The 18425-nt window shown below is 35.5% G+C and overlaps 1 pseudogene; it reads right to left on the reverse strand.

The window, feature by feature from the left end:
- Nucleotides 1–6056: 6056 nt before the first annotated feature.
- LOC101427774 (TBC1 domain family member 22B pseudogene) overlaps nt 6057–18425 on the reverse strand; it is a 103114-nt pseudogene continuing 90745 nt past the window's right edge.

Consider the following 18425-nt stretch of genomic DNA (forward strand, 5'->3'; position numbering starts at 1 on the left):
AATAACTGATACATCAGCTCCCATGTCAACTAGCCCAGGAAACTCTGTTCCATTTATGGCTATTGTTAGCATAGGTTTAATCTGCTCTAGGGCCTGAGTCCAGAATTTTTGAACAGTGGTACTGTCAAAGCCCCCAGTTCAATCTTTAGATTCTGATTTGATAGGAAGCACAAGAAGCAGCAAAAGTTGTGTGATACACTGCCCCTTTGGAACAATTTGAAACACACTGGAACTAAGCATAATTTTTATTTCTCCTGTATAATCATTATCACTGACCATGGTGAACAGTGAGTCCATTAATAGTAGCACTGGATTGTCCTACAAGAAGACCAAAGGTATTTTTGGGTAGAGGGCCCCTGACACCTGTTGGAACCAATTCAATCTTATTTTGTTCTTCTAAAATTATTTTTTGGGTGGAGCAAAGGTCAGGCCCAGAGCTTCCTCTGGTGCCTACTTTAAGATAAGAGATTGAAGACTAGGCATTTGGCATGTCTTGGGAGTGCTGGGAGCCCTGCTCCTCCAGGCATTTCCCAATAGGGGTCACCCTTGACTGTCAACCCAGAATATGCATTGATTAGCCCAACGCTTTCTTTGAGTGGGCAAGCTTTCAGAAGGAGAAGAAATTTTAACAGTACAATGCCTCTGAACTTGTCCTCTTTTTCCACATTTAAAACAGGTGCCATTGGCATTAATAAGAGCAGCAAGAACTTTTGCTTTATGGATCTCAGTGCCCACATTTTGGCAAGCCTTCAGGTAATCTCCAATGCCAACTGCAGTGGATTTGATAGGTAACAGAACCTGTTGACAATCAGCATTAGTATTTTTGTAAGCTAGCTGCATAAATAATGTTTCAGCAGCCTGAGTATTGTCTATTTGTTGATCAATGGCCTCTTTAAGCTGATCCATGAAACCCATATAAAGTTCATGGGCACCATGTCTAATGGAGGCAAAAGATTTCTGAGGGCATTTTTATCTCCTGGCACAGCCTTCCATGCTTTTTGGGCAATTTCAGAACATTGAATGAACAACATCTGATCTGCTTGCGCCTGAGCCTGAGAATTGGCAAATTGACCTATAACAAAAAGAGTTTCAAGAGTAACAGGAATCTGGTGATTAAGATTATGAATGTGCTGCTGTTCAGCTCATTTGTGATATTCAGTTAACCAAATTCTGGATTGAGATAGTATAGTGAGAGTGCAGACTAACATTTTCCAATCTACTGGTATCATGGCATGAGCATTTGACAAGGCTCCTAGGAGTCCCTCCATATAGGGGAAGTGCATTCCATTGTCTGTCATATTCCTTTTTAATTCTTTAAAAGCATTATAAGGAAGGGGCTCATGAACATTCTGTTGTTGTGGATTTCATATTACAGGATACAAACTGGCTGATATATCCCCCTCCTTCAAGGCTTCTTTTAAACATTTTTGCATTTGGGGAATGAAGTTATAATCACATTCAGAGGTATCTCTCTCAAGTACATAAACTTTAGGAGGTACTTCTTTGAAGCCTCAAGGGCTGAAGGCACCAGTAAAGGCCCACATGGTCAAGATCAGAATAGAATTTGTTGGCTCAAGGGTAGATTTAATTAAGCCCCAGAAGGCCAAATGCTCAACAATAACCTGTCCTCCTCATTCATAATGATAGTTTAATTTCTCACCCACCTTTTTCCAGTCTCACAAATCCAGGCTCCCCTCATTGAGAAACCAAGGACAATAATCAGAGACATTGAAAAAAAGACAAAAGTTGTTTCTGTGCTACCTTAGCTCTGGCAGCTTTGAGTAGCTGCTGCAAACCTTAAGAAATTTTGACTGTTCCTTAGATAACTGAGCTCCCATAATTACAATGAGTCATGGATGTGAATTGTCCTGCTTCTCTTACCAGGAATGTATGACCACTCAGTAATCCTCCTTGTCCTCATCACTGCATCAGGCTCCACATTGGGCATCACTTGATGGGGTTCAAAAGTGAGAAGAGTCTTGTCTAGCAAGACTCAGATGCATGAAGAAAGTGTACTCATACACTGCCATTGTATGCTCAAAGAAGAAACTCCCTTTATTCATTTTTCTCCCTAAATATATTCCCATTTCTAGCCTTGATGCAGAATTAACAATGAATCATAAATCATGAATCTATTTTCCTGGTTAATCATGAGCACGTCTAACCTAGTACAGCTTGTGATTAAATTTCTCATTGTGTGTTTACAGCAGGCTGTGTTCTTAATGTCACAGTCGCTTTCATCCCCTTATGTACTCAACAAATTTCTATGATACTACATGACTTAGAAGGCTCCTCAGCCAGACATGTTGGCGACAGTTGTTTTTAACCACCTGTGTTCAAAATTTTCCTTGAACTTCCATCAGATCTCAGAGGCAGCCTGGTTTTCCACATAATACTTTAACGGATGTCCCCCTAAAGATATCTATAAATACCAACCATATTTGGAGTGGTGGGGAATGTGTAAAAGTAATAATAATGAAAGATCTCCTTCTCTAATGGCAGACTAAGGACCTCAGTGAAAATACTCCCCTGTGAAAATAAAATGTTGCAGGAAAACAACTAAAATGAAACATTCTGTGACACTACAAATTAACCAGGGCCTCAGAAAAAAATGAAAGCCATCTATCCAACCCATATTAGAGCTAATAATAATATAGTATTATTAAGTCTAGTAGTTTGAGTGTGTTCTCTGGTATATTCCAGTGTATTATTCCCATCCCCCCACCTCCAGCTCAGTGGTGCGGCATCTATGAAAAGCAAGCAGCTCTGCAGCCAAGCAAGACAATGGATCACTTTGGAAACACTATCAAAGGACAGATCCCCAGAACCAGACCATATTTTGAGTGAACTACAAGCTTCCTGGAGAATTTATTTTCTGAGTGTTGGTAATATTTGTCTATTTTATTTGACTGAAAACTCAGTACAGGTGAGGGAAAAAAAAACCCTTTCCCTGGGGAATTACTGAAAACAATAATAACCTGCTATTTATATCACAGCTAAGTAGAGCCATGATTTCAAGTAATGCAAACAAGAGTTGTCCCAAAATTTTGAAGGAAATCTTGCAGAACCAGATGATCTTGGGGAAATTTGATGAGATGCAACATATTCCTGGTGATCTGGAGCACAAAACACATGTAAGGAAAGACCTGGGAAATGAGAGGTCCTAGACACTCAAAGTCATGTCTGATCAGGAGTTGCCATGCATGAATTTGTTGAATGCTAATGTTTTATTGTACAGTACCTGGGGTTTGAAGGCATGCATTTTCACACAGACCAGGTGAGTAGAAAACATGCAAGCACCACATTTAAGAAAATGTCATGAATCATTGAATGACACCAAAACTATACTTACCCAAAGGACTCTGTAGCTCCACCAGGCACACAATCCTGAACCTACTTCATTAGTACTGGAAAGTCACTCAGCAATTATGCAGCAACAACAAATCATTGATTGTAAAACCAAGCACAGGCAGGCAGTGCGATTCATAGTGGTTACAATATGTTAACTAAAATGTTCTTTCAACATACATAAAACAACTAGCTGTTAAATGTTCACCAACATATAATTTCTCTCTGGTTATAAGCATTGAAGAATCTGGGCTTCAATGAGCACTTCAGTGCTTGAGTGATATCCAACCAAATTGATGGGAAGCAATTACTCAGAAGTATATAGAGTCTCCATGGCAATTAATGGAAAAATTAAAAGCTTTATAAAACAAAGAGAGAAACAAATTAGAAAGCTGGAAAAATCAAAACTAAAAAGAGAATCTAATATACTCTCCAATATCAATTGAAGTTATTAAGAAAGTTAATTCAACTTTTTCAAAAGCAGAAATAGTAAATCTTTTTACTAAGACATGGAGATGTAAATATTGTAAAAGTGTATTAGAAGGCCATAGAAATATCTATTGCCTATTTTGATTATGTGTAACACTGTTTCTATAAATTTTGGTAGAAGAACTCAGTTTTTTGATAGAGGGAATGACATCTAACACTGAGAATTTCTATGATCATAAGGAAAAATATATAAATGATAAATAAAATGAAATGGTGCTACATTAATTCTTGTGGATGAACATGATATGGCAGAGGCAAATGGATGCATGTCAAACAACATTTTATACGTTATAGAAATATAGAGCATATAATTAAAAACCTCAAAGGAAAAGTTCTATGCCATACTGTGGTGGAGCATACATATTTAATCCATACCTTCCTCCATCACAGAAAAATGCCAAAAGTGATCCTTTTAAAAAATGAATCTATAACAACACTGGACAAAAATTTAGGTTATCATTGATACACCAATTACTTTGTGAAATACCAGAAACATGGAAAGTCTATGTGTTGGAAATCAAGAGAGGAAATTAGATCTCGGGAGAGCAAAGGCAAATCATATTCTTTCCCAAGGCATTTAAGAGGAGTTTCAGGCTTGGCATCATCAAATAAAAGGGACAATAGACTATGAAGCAACCATCAGTTTAATTAATTAGAGATTTTCCTGTGTGAGTGTATGGAGGCATGAGAGAAAAATTAAACCCAAACTTAAAGTAACTTCAGGATTGGGGATAATAAAAGCACTAATGGTAAATGGTAAAATTCACAATGAATTCATCACAAGTATGTCCCAAATAACATAATGTCCTTGTTCATAAAGCAAAAATTATAGGAGATACAAGGAGAAATAGAAACATTCTTGGATTAGGAGCCTTCATTTTAGGGAAGAGCTAATTTTAGTAGTCTTGGTTTATACAGTTTGAGAAATATTTTTCAACATTGAATTATGACTTCAGTGTACCTTTGCTTTGGTGTTGAGGTGTCGATTACCTCAAATATTCTTTATAGATAAATTCTGAAATTATGGACAAATGCCATCCATGTCCATTTGACTTAAAAACAGTCGTGCTCAGACAATTTTCAAGGCATGTAATGTGAAAGTAATAGTATTAATAGTATTAATAAGCCAAGTGAGATCACAACTCAATACATGAAAAACAAAATCTGAACGAAAAGGAAGGTGAATGTAGACATGAATGGAGAAATTAAAAAATGTGAATGTGCCACATGTAGCATTTAAATTTCACCTTATGCATGGACATTTAAAAAGTGGCCTATTATGGGCATAATATGCTAGAAAAATATGGAGATAATAGATTTCCAAAATGAACTAAAGGTGGATTATCTGGAGGTTGAACAAAATCAGAAAATTAAGTTAAAAGAATTTGGTGATTCCAACATTATATAAGGAAACATCATGTGTACAAATAATAGGAGTAAAAGGATCCTTTTCTGTGCTTCAATCACTATCATCATGTAAAATTAAAAAGAGATATCTAAAAGGACTGTTGGTGTAAGCTGCAATTTTCAATAAGCTTTAGTGGTGTGTGGTTATAAAAAGCAAAGTTATTTTAATAAAGACTCGTTTTTAAAATAAATCTTTTAGGCTTGTTTCACTTGTTTATTTCTTAGAGTATATATAAAAAGGATCTGAAACAGGTGCAATTGAAGTGATGAGTACTGCCACCCCCTTGCTTAAAGGTACCCATTCCTCTACAGAAGGTTTAATATACATAGAAATGAAGCTGCCATAAGAGAGAGACACAACAATCATGTGGGAAGAACAGGTAGAAAAATACTTTTTCCTCTGATGGGTAGAAGAGAACTTTAGAATTGTTCTTATGGTGTTTTCATAGGAGAGTATCACCAAGGACAATGTAAACAGGAGCAAGAAAATGGCTAAAATAAAACTTAACAATTCCATATGTGATACATCTGTGCAGGAGAGTTTCATGACAGGAGAATAGTCACATATAAAATGGTCAATAATATTGTAATCAAAGAACTCCAACCACAGGATCATGATAAGTCCAGGAGTGATTATTAATGACCCAGTCAACCAACAGGCAAGGACTAGCTGGATGCACACTTTATTGCTCATAAGGATTGCGTAATGAAGGGGTTTGCAGATGGCCACATAGCAGTCATAGGACATGGCAGCCAACAGGAAAAACTGATGCACCAAAGAAGATGATAAAAAATAATTGAGATAAACAAACTGCATAGGAAATTGTTTTATTAATAGTCACATTGCTGACCAGGAATCTAGGGATAACAGGTAGATGTCAATAAGATTTCTAGGGTGGAGAAATTGTGAAGGAAGAAATACATGGATGTTTTCAGGTAGGAATCCACCAGGATGAGCAAGATGATGGTCAGATTTCCAATGATACTTAATAAATATGTTAAAAACAGAAAAAGGAAAATTACAATTTGGGGTCATCTGTCAGTTCTAGAAGAATGAATGTTGTAACTCTTGTGTCATTCTTCATGGTTAAAAACCTTCTGAATTACATCAGTCCTGGGGAAATAAAAAAAGGTAATTATGTTTGTTTACAAGGCTTCACTGAATACAGATTTGAAAGTGATACAAAACAGTCAAGAGTGTCCATTTTAATACTAATGTTTCCTAAAATCACTAGGTTATCTGTGGTGTTTCTTTCCCTATCTCCAAAAATTGGGAATAAGCAAGAAATATTTGGGGATAAAGTGTTTGCCCTCAGCCTTCTATTGTACCCATTTCAAGATCCATTTCAGAACTTTTTGCTCATTTACTTTTAAACATTTCATATAGCAGTCAGAAGTACAGGCTTAATCCTGTTTCTGTCATCTCCTTCTCTAGTTATTCATTTTCTAAATCCTCTTTTTAATTTGCAATAGAACAACAAGTGCAAACAATGAAGTAGGGAAGGAATAAATAAATAAACCTTAAAAAAAAATAGTTACTTGCCATTTAAGCAAGCTTGCCAGTTGCTCATCGTTCCTTTTATTGAAAAGACTTTAAGGACTTGTAGGAATTATCCATAGATTGTTGTGAAAAATGGCAATATTTTTACTTTTGCTTATTTTTACTTCTGACTTCAGATTAAAACATAACTTGTATTTAGTTTGTTTAGGGTTTTATGACTTGAAAATTTCCATATTCTGACTTAATGTTTTTGTAGTGTACAAAATATTTAAAACATTTGTTAGACGAGATTCATGTTCTCCACCTACTAATACATTGCAAACCAATTGAACTGACATGCTTCAGGAACATTTTCCCTAGGTTAGTAAGTTAAACTTTCATTTTTATTTTTAATACTTAATCCCTCTCTCATTTATTTAACTTAGTCAGCAGATATTTTCACTTATTTTGTAGGCTTTTGCAAGATAAACATACAAACAGCAAAGCAGAGAAACAATAAAACAATCTTTGAATATTGTATTGCTTTAATCTTTGTACTAAGAATTTGTATTTTGTCTTTCTGCTTTTTTATGTCAAAATAAATGAGATTGTTTATATTTATGGAGAATAAAGTATTACCATAGTCTTCAAAATATTGCAATAGAATGGCTTAATTATGATTTTTTAAAAGTATCTGTAAAGTTCACCAAATTAAAGCTTTTTTTTAAGTTACTGGGAGGTAATTCCTGAAATCTTACTGCATACACAAAAAAACTTTATTTTTAAAGATTAATTTGGTTTATCCCTCTAATGCTAAAATAATCTCCTGGTTGGTCTTTTTCCAAGGAACTTCCACACTTCAAGAATCTAATCAGGCTGAATTTTTCATATTTAATTTTTTTAAAGTTGGTTATATGCTGAGGGTACAATTTCTTCTTGATCTTTCTGTTCTATGTTACTTGTAATATTTTTAAATTAATTTTAGTACAATGTGACTGGAGTTAATATACAAGCAGAAATTTTGCATAAAACTTTGAACGATTGTTCTCAATAGTACAATTAGTTTTAACTACACTATATAAATGCAAGAAATACTATATTCTATCCAGTAACATAAAGTAAACTAAAACTCTAGAAAATATAAAGCAATTTATACCAATGCGTTTTTTTAAATTAACGTTATAGAGAATTATTGTTTGTGGTGCTATGCTGAGAGAAATAGAGACATTTTTTAAATAACCATATTAAATGTTAATCATGAGTTAAACACACATGTTATTTGTTTCTGATTCTGAATTTAATTGGCTTCATAGTATGATCACACATTAAGAGCAGAAAGGATTCCACTTTAATTACTCTGTGCAAAAACAATAAAATATTGAAAATACTTTCTAAGATAACCACATTGTGAAATGTTTTCCTTTATATTATTAAACAATAACGTTTAATTTCCAATAAAAATCTTCCATTATGAACCAAATTATTCCTTGCTTCATAATTCTGAATTGCTTTTTCACAATAAAGTCTATGATTGTTTTACTAAAATATGCAAGCTCCAATGAATTTCACTGTCTAATCAGCATCCAGTGAAATTTTCAAACAAATTTTTCTAACTTTACTACAAATAAAAATGAATAAGGTCTGATTTCAGCCTATTTAATATTGAAGTTTAATTTATTGATCTAGGAGCAAAAATATAGATTGTTCTAAGAATTCTGGTCACTCAATTGAGTTTTTAATTCTCTTTATAAAGCAAAGTGTTTTTGTTTCTACATTGCCATAGGCTTATCTTTGCCCTTTAACACAGAGGCTATTTACTAAGAACTGGTGGAGAACCTAGGGAATTCTTGCAGAGAAGATCCTAATTGTGTATCTAGTTATGAGTCTCACTGTAGCCTCTATAGGGAAACATGATGTCAAGTGGAATTTAATTCCTAGAGTGGAGATTAAAAGTTTGTGTAAACTAATAGGTTTTCAAAGCATTTTACCCTTGGCAATATATCTCTTTCCTTAAAGAGAAAAACAAAACAAAACAAAAATCCTAGAGCTCTTTTTCTATTCCAAAAAGAGAATCAAGTTAGAATGCTGACTTTCATCTGATGACAGCATGGTTTATAACCTCTGATTCACTGAATATTCCTCTAGTGGCTCAAAATATAAATCCTTTCAGTTCAAACATACTTATATTTTATTCTTTCCATAAACCTCTTAACTATGAAATACTTAACTGTATACTGAAATGGCAGCCAGGAAATGAATGGCATACATGATTTTAGAAAGTACCCAATTACAGAAATATTATTAACTAAAAGTCATTTAAGGAAAACAACTTCTAGATTTCAGGGTGCATATCCACTATACCAAAAAGATGATTTATTTTATATTAAATATAATGCAAAATTAGATGAAACATAAGAACAAGTTATCCTTTACATTACTCTGTTTAAAGGAATGTGTAGTTCAAATGTATAAAGTTATTGGAAAAAAATCAATTTGCATTGACAACAGAAGAAGCTAAAGAGTTTTGTTAAAGAAATGGATACATGTACTTATTAAAATACATCTCCAGATGAGAGATTCTATTTGAGAAAAATTACATTTATTTTAGAAAATATTTAAAATTTAAATACTAAACTCTCAATAAATTGTTTTACCTTCTTGTAATAGCATATCTTCTTTACATGTTAATTGAGAAAAACAGAGAAGGATGGCATATATATTCCATTTATAACAGAAGCAAAATTGCAAGTTTAAAGGAAAAAGAATTTTTAAATAAAATAAATTCATTAAGCAATATACAACTGTGGAACAGAGGAAGACATATATGCAAGGCTATTGCCTCAGTTTCTAGTGGTGATCCTAAACTTGCTGTAGGAAGCAGGCCAAGCATTTTGGAAGAAACCTGATGTGAATCAAGGAGAAATCTTATTGCAGAAGCATTGAAAATGAGGGAGATTAAAATTAAAGATAGAAGATATCTATTAAAAGGTGACACCATTTCTACACTAGGATCCATTGCTATATCTTCCCTTTGATCAAAGATAAGAATTTGGCTTGACTCCAGCAGACAAGTTATTTCTGTGGGTAAGAAAAATCTAGGAAACACCTAGTACTCTAACATAGTTGATATGCAAAATGTAAAAAATTATGGACTACAAAAACATGGCCAATTTTTCTCCCTAGAGATCATTGCCAAATTATAAAACCAGGGAGATCCTAATGATTTCAGCAAATCCAGCAATTTGCCAATACTTAGGAAACAAAAAATGAACATTGGGAAGGGACAACCACTGAGAACACATACAACAACTTACTAAAATCACCCTAGGAATTATTGCATTGAAGCTCATGACTTCCAGATACTGGGGACAAATGAATATCTGCAAAATCTGGCCAGTTGCATGAAAGTTATGTAATAAAATTGGAGGTGATAAAAATTCTCCAATCCAGAGTTTGTTGTTTCCTCTAGATATTTGATAAATTTTGAAGATGAATTGAGCAGAAGTCTAAAGATCTAAACTCTACATTTCTAAAATGGTATAGAAATGTCTTCAGAATCTCAGTAACAAAGAAGCTATACCCCACTTGCTCTCCTTCCTAGGGTCTTAATGAGACTCTTTGGTGAGTCACACTTAGATATAATGAAAAAATGAGATATTGGCTGAGTCTACCCAAATACTATCCCAATCCAATTCAACACAGTTCAACTTTGAATTTAGTTGCCCAGCCTCACCTCTACTTGTATATGAGAGAAAAAGATAACTTACCAGAAGTATACAGGGATTTAAAAAACATTGCCTGAAGCAGTGAAAAAGTACTCTGGGAAGATGACATTATAAGAGACTCCAGGAAACAATCTCTCCACCCAAACAACTAAGAAACTGGCAAGAATTATCTAAATCAAGTATTTTGGGATTCCATAGTCTAGAGGAACTTTCTGCAGTATAGAAAAGAAGAGTTGGAAAAAGAGGCTGGTAAATTGTCATGAACAGTGCAACAATCACCATACCCTAATCCCCAACTTTGTGGCAGGCAGCAGAGCTGTCCACAGCTTGACCACCTGGTCTTGCTGGTGACAAGGTATGTTATAGAAATACAATCTTCATAATTCCAGAGGTGTGCCCTGATTGCTGATTGCTGCTTTAATAAGCTATGTCAAATTGTGGGTTCCATTCCTGAGGGTGGCCATTGTTCCAATTACCCGCAGAAAAAAAGTAGAAGAGGAGTCTTAGAGAGATTATCCTTACTCAAAATTTCAAGTAATTGTCAAGAAAACTTAGTTTCAAAAACCATAAGAGTAGCTGTTGGCATGCTTACTGGTACCAACCTAAGCTCTCATCAATACAATGGGAGTGAAAATAGCATGTGTTCTGTTGTGGATCCCTGGCCCTGTTCTATCAGATGCAGAGCAACTCCTATGGCAATACTGCTGTGTCTGTATGTGGTGCCAGTCAGTTGGGAGGCATCCTACAAGATTTCTCTCAAATGCTGCATTTCATTCAACAATGGCTGATTTTCTTGACAGGGGGGAGAGCACTGGAACTTGGAAGAAGAGCACTGGACAATAGATAACCAATTGCAAAAAATAATGTGAAAGATATTTTTGCATACCTTTATTTATTAGTTATTTCTACTAGTTCCTGGCATGCCAGGCAATCTCTATCATAATACTAACTGCATACAAACTCATGGTAGAAAGAGTTCAGGGATGAAATCTCACATTAACCCTTTAAAATATTTAAAGGTACATTGTGCAACAAAAGATTCTCAGGGCAGATCACTGACCTTGGCTTTTTATTAGCAAATTTGGATTACTGGGTCCAGCTCTAAGGGAAGCCGTGTTTTCAACCCGCCACAGACAAAAGGGTTGTCAGCTATAGTTTCAACCTTCCCCAAACAAGGCAGAGGTGATAGAGATTTAAAGATAAAGAACTCCCTCAGGATGTGTGGACAATTAGGCGAAGGGCTGTATTTGCTGGGTAGGCCCAGAAAACTCAGCTTTTTAGGAGCCATCAAAAAAGTTCTTGTTGTCCTTCCTGATCCCTTCCACAAGCACTTTGGAACTGGTCTATGCCCCCTTCCTGGGTCTCTGGCACTGTTTTGACTAGGAAAACTGATGCGGGAGAGCCAATCTCTAGGGTAAGCCAAGTCCCAGAATTTGTCTGCAAGAAAAAACATCAGCATAAGACTATGAAAGGAGTGTAAAAATCTATAGAGAAGGACATATGCAGAGTAACAACTGTCAGCTTCAAATAACCAAGAGAGGGAAGTCTGTCTCCCGGGAAACAAAGGGCACAACTGAACACCTATAGAGGTGGGAACTCCAACTAACAAAACGCCTAAGGTGAGCCAGAGACCCAGAAAGACAAGGAAGAATCCCATTGCATTTAACTTTGAAAGACCTTCCTAATCGGAGGTCTGCAGCTCAAGAAAATTTCTGTCGTGTCACAAGATTGCTACAAAATTAAAAGCAGACATCCCAGGAATTAATTCCAGAATTAACATTTTTAAATATTCAGATATATAGTATGCAATTAAAGGGTACAAAAAAGAAACAGGAAATGATGGCCCATCAAAAAGAAGAGAATAAAAAGAGTGAAAAACCCATCCAAGAAGATGAGAATTTGCACATATTGAACACAATTTTAAAGAAATGATTTTAAAAATGTTATGGAGTGGAAAGTACAGAGAAAGAACTAATGGATATCAAGAAAATAATGAAAGAGCAAGAGGAGAATCTTAGTGAAGAGATGGAAATTTTAAAAAGAAACAAACAGAACTATGGGGGTGGAAGACCACAAAAGAAATGAAAAATGCTCAGGAGTGTTTCAAGAATAGATTGGATTTGGCATAGGAATGATTTAGTGAGCTTGAAGACAAGATATTTGAAATGAGTCAGGTTGAGGAATACAGAAGAAATATTAAAGCAAATATAGACCAAGACAGCTATGAGTAACATTCAAAGATACCTCTATGAGTGTAATGGGAGTTCAGAAAGGGGAAGAAACAGAAACAGGTGAAGAAGTAATAGTCAAAGAAGAAATAACAGGGAATTTTCAAACTCAGCAAAAGACATGAATATGGGCATCCAAGAATCACAGGACACCACAAGATAAACATGAAAAAAAACAAAAAAAACACCAGTCATATATTAATTACACAATCAAATGCAAAGTACAAGGAGAGAGTTCTGAATGCTGCATTAGAAAATTAACATTTACATACACAGAAGTCTCAATTAGAATGAGTGCTAATGTCTCTTCAGAAATGGTGGAAGCAAGGTAGCAGTGGGAAGAAATACATAAATTACAAAAGAAAAACAAGTGAAAGCCAAGAACTTTATATCCAGTGAGACTCATTTTAAAAATATGAAGTAGATCAAAGCATTCTCACATAAAAAAAATCTGAAGGAGAGCATTGCCCTACAAGGAATGCTAAAGGAAGTTCTTCACACTAAAAGAAAAGGACACTAGACAGTAGTTCAAAGCATAAAGTTTTAATTATATTGTTAAAGATAACCATTTGGGTAATTATAAATGAGTATTATTGTATTATATTGTTTGGTGATTCTTCTTCTTACTTCCTACAGGCACTAAGAGGCAAATGCACAAAATGCAGATAAATCTATGTGTTTGGACATACAGTATACAAAGATATAAGTGGTAATATTTCAAAAATTTTTGGAGAAACAGAGGGTTCAGGAAAAGTTTATGTGCATTCTTTTAGGTTAAATTGGAATCAAACCAATCATGATCATTTTATATTTAGGATGTTAAATTTCATCACCCAGCATGCATAAAGAAAATAGATGAAAAATATATCCAGATAGAAAATTGAAGTCATTCAATATGTTATAACACCCTACTATGTCCTGTCTGCAAGAGACTCAAGTTTAAGTTCAAGAAACTAGTAGGTTGAAGATAAAAGAATGGAAAATATATACCATGCAAGTAATAATCAACAGAGAGCTGGAGTAGCTACCTTAATAGTGGATAAAGTAGACTTTAAATAAAATATATTATAAGAGACAAAGATGGCTATTATACACTGATAAAGGGGACCATCCAAAAGCAAGATGTGACATTTATAAATATAAATATGCACCAAACAGCAGAATTCCAAAATATGTGAAGCAAATACTGACAGATATGAAAGAAGAAATGGACAATTCTGCATTAGTAGTATGATATTTTAACACACCACTATCAATAATGGATAGAACATTTAGTCATAAAATCAATAAGGAAATACAGGACTTAAATGATATCCTAAACCAACTAGACCTAATAGATATATAGAACACTACACACAACAAAAACATAATACACATTCTTATTAAGTACACATGGGTCATTCTCCAGGATACACCATATGTTAATTAATGAAACAAATCTCAGTAAATTAAAGAGTTATAATGAACTCTTACTATAGATATGCTTCAAAAATAATGGGATGAGATAGAAATTAATAACAAAGAGGAGAAAAGGTAAATTCCCAGAATATGTGGAAATTAAACACTAATTCTAAAACAACAAATTGGCTAAAAAAAATATAAGAAGCTAAATTAGGAAACATCTCGACAAGTAAAAATGAAAATACAAAATGCCAAACCTTACAGGATGCAGTAAAGGCAGTGCTGAGAGGGAAATGTATAACTCTAAATGTCTAATTTAAAAAATTAGAAAGATTCAGGGACAACCAGCAAGATGGTGGCAGAGTAAGGAGCTCCTAGCGTCAGCTCCTGCTACAGAGCAGTTAGTAACCACCCAGAGCTATCAAACTTGGCCCAATGGATAGGGCATCTGCCTACCACATGAGAAGTCCGTGGTTCAAACCCCAGGCCTCCTTGACCTGTGTGGAGTTGGCCCATGCACAGTGCTGATGCACGCAAGGAGTGCCCGGCCAAGCAGCGGTGTCCCCCGCATAGGGGAACCCCATGCACAAGGAGTGCACCCTGTAAGGACAGCCACTCAGCTTGAAAGAAAGTGCAGCCTGTCCAAGAATGGCACTGCACCCACAGAGAATTAACACTAACAAGATGATGCAATAAAAAGAAACACAGATTCCCGGTGGTGCTGATAAGGATAGAAGTGGTCACAGAAGAACACACAGGGAATGGACACAGAGAAGAGACAACTGGGGGAGGGGGGAAATGGGGAGAGAAAATAAATAAATAAATCTTTTTTTTTTTTTAATGCACCTGTTTGGAGGCTCCAGTAGACCAGAAGAGCATCCTGCAATATTCTTGAAAGAATGGTAGGAGCAGCCTTCCTATTGGCAGAGAAAATTTGTAAGTAGAGCACTACATGCCATGGAGAGCAGTGCCCATCCTTCACTGGAGGCACAAGCCACCTCAGGAGCTATTCTAGACTGGAATTGGAGGCTCTATTTCCAAAAAATGGGGGATGAAAAGAGGGTTGGGCACCAACTTCAGCTACTGATTAGTAAATTTAGTGGACTAATGTTTAATCTTAAGACAGCTAGTTTGAACCAGTCATGTAAAAAAGAGACTGATAGCTGCTATTTTAATTCTACCCCTGGCACAAGGGGAAGCAGAATGGACTAAAAATCACTGTGCTCATAGGGACCAGTTTCTTTTCATCCAGATCAGATTGCAGCTCTAGCATAAGCCCCAGGCCCACCTCTGGCAGAGAGGAAGCTGGGGGGACCTGTGCCAGCCTCTCTGGAAATACACAGGCCACATGAAGAAGCTGGAGATCTTCCTACTCAGGAACTATTTTGTGGTTGGAATTGGAAGCTCCATTTCCCAAAAATAGGGGAGGAAGATACGTTTAGACACTGATTACAGCTACTGATGAGTAAATTTGGCTACCAAAAATATAACCCTAAGAACAGTTAGAGTTTGAACCTGTCCAGCCTCTCCAGGTAACTGCAGGTACATTTTTCTGACACAGACTGAATAGTCATAAGTCTACTGGGCAAGAGTGGTCATTTTGAACCTGCATGGCATACATTGCTTCTTACACCTGCAGCTCCATCTCCATCCCAGGCAGGGGAAAAGGGTGTGAATTTTCATCAGTCTCTTTGGGCAACTACAGTCTAGGCTGGCATGACTTGGATTATTACACATGGCTGTGGCTCTGTCCTATCCCTGGCAAAGGAGAAGGTTGGGAGAAGCTTCATTGGTCCCTGGGACAATAAGGGCAGCTTGAGACTCCATAGCTTACAGCACCAACTACATCCTTGACTCCTAATACACAAACAGCAAGGGAGAAAGGGCAGCAAGACTTAAACTAAAGAGAAAAAACTTAACCCAAAATAAATACTCTAGTAAGCCAGATGCCAAGACACCAACAAAAAATTACAAATCACACCAAGAAAAAGGAAGATATGACCCATATAAAGGAAAAAGATAAGCCTCCAGATGATATAAAGTAGTTGAGACAACTAATCATATATTCAAAAAAATCTCCTTAATAAATTCATGCAATGGTGAAAGGAATTAAAAATATTTAGAATACACTGAATGAGAACAAAGAAGAATTTGAAAGCATACATAGAAAATTAGTAATTCTTATGGGAATGGAGGATACATAAAATGAAATTAAAATACACAGGAATCATATAATAACAGATTTGAGGAGGCAGAAGAAAGGATTCATGGACTTGAAGAAATGGCCTTGGAGAGTGAACTAATAAACGAACAGATGAAGGAAAGAATGGAAAAGAAAATGAACAGAGCCACAGGGAAATAAGCGATGACAAGAGATACACAAACGTACATGTCACGGGTGTCCCAGAAGCAGAAGAGAAGAGAAAGGGGGTAGAAGGAATATTTGAAAAAAATAATAGTATAAAATTACCCAACCCTATTGAAGGACATAGATATTCATGTCCAAGGAGTGCAATGTACTCCCATAAGAATAAATCTTAACAGACCAACTCTGAGACACATACTAATCAGAATGTTAAATGCCAAAGACAAAGAGAGAAATCTGAGAGCAGCAAGAGAAAAGCAATGCATAATATATATGGGATACCCAATAAGACTGAGTGTCAATTTCTCATCAGAAATCATAGAGGCAAGAAGACAGTGGTAAGACATATTTAAGGTATTTCAAGAGAAAAACTTCCAGCCAAGAATCTTAAATCCAGCAATATCATCTTTCAAAAATGAAGATGAGTTTAGAATATTCACAGATAAAAGAAAACTGAGAAAGTCTGTAACCAAGAGACCAGCTTTGCAGGAAATCATAAAGGCTGTACTACAGCCTGAAAAGAAAAGACAGAAGAGAGAGGTGTGGCCTGGAAGAGAGACTAGAAATAAAGTGTATATTAGTAAAAACATCTAAGAGTGTTAAAAGAGTGATGAAAATAAAATATGATAGATAAACCCCAAATATCCAGGAATAAATGTAACCAATCATGTAAAGCACTTTCATTCAGAAAACTAGAACTCATTGTTAAAAGAAATTGTAGATGACCTAAATAATAGGAAGAACATTCCATGCTCAAGGATTGGAAGACTAAATATCATTAAGATGTCAATTCTACTTATATTGATATAAAGATTCAATGCAATCCTGATAAAAACTCCACTCACATTTTTTAAATAAATGAAAAACATGATTATCAAACTTATTTGGAAGGATAAGGGGTTCTGAATAGCCAGAAACATCTTAAAAAGGAAAAGCAAAGTTGGCAGACTCTCAACTCTGGACTTTAAATCATAATACCTAACTACAGTGGTAAAAAGAGCATTTTACTGACATAAAGACAGACACATAGACCAATGGAACCAAACTGATATTTCAGAAACTGACCCTCACATCTATGGTCAAGTGATTTTTAACTAGCCTGTCAAACCCACCCAGCTTGGGCAGAACAGTCCATTCAACAGCTGATGCTGTGAGAACTGGATATCTATAGTCAAAAGAAGGAAAGAGGACCCCTATCTCACACCTTATACAAAAATTAACTCAGAATGGATCAAAAACCTAAATATAAAAGCAAGAACCATAAAGCTTTTAGAAGAACATGTAGGAAAATAGCTTCAAGACCTGAGGGTAGGTGGCAGATACTTAAAGAAAAAGAGGAGGACTGAGATGGACTACTGATGTTTATTGCATATAAAAGTTTTAATTAACTTTACTGTAAAAGTGTGGAAATGTACTGAGGTGATGATAATACATTATAGTGAATAACAGCTGGTTTAGAAATGGGAATGTGGCTGAAAATCTAGGGATATAAGTACCAATCGACAGAAAACTAGAGAATAATCTATGAACTGAATAGCAAGGTAAACCCAGAGGTGGATGAGAATTGTAGTTGATGGTATAGAAACAAGGGTGTACTTTGTGAGCCAGAGCTGATGTGCATCACTATTACAGGGTGGTAGGAATGTGGAGAAGCATGGGAAAAATACAACTGAAGTGACCTATAGACTGTGGTTAACAATAACAATATAATATTCATGCATCTATGTCAAATATGTATTGGTTGAAAATGGGGGAGTATGGAAAAAGTATGCCAAATGTACATTGTGGACTTGGTAATAACCTGGGGATATTATCTCATAATCTAAAAAATATTCCACCACACTATGGTGTGTTGATAGAGAAATGTTTGGGAATTCTGCACATGAGCATCATTGTTTTGTTAGTTTACAACCTCTGTCATGAAAATATTTTTTAAAAATAACAGCAGGGTAGGTTGGGGGAAAATACACCAAATGTTAGAT

This window comes from Dasypus novemcinctus, chromosome 12 (assembly GCF_030445035.2).
Source record: "Dasypus novemcinctus isolate mDasNov1 chromosome 12, mDasNov1.1.hap2, whole genome shotgun sequence".
In the NCBI taxonomy this organism is placed as follows: Eukaryota; Metazoa; Chordata; class Mammalia; order Cingulata; family Dasypodidae; genus Dasypus; species Dasypus novemcinctus.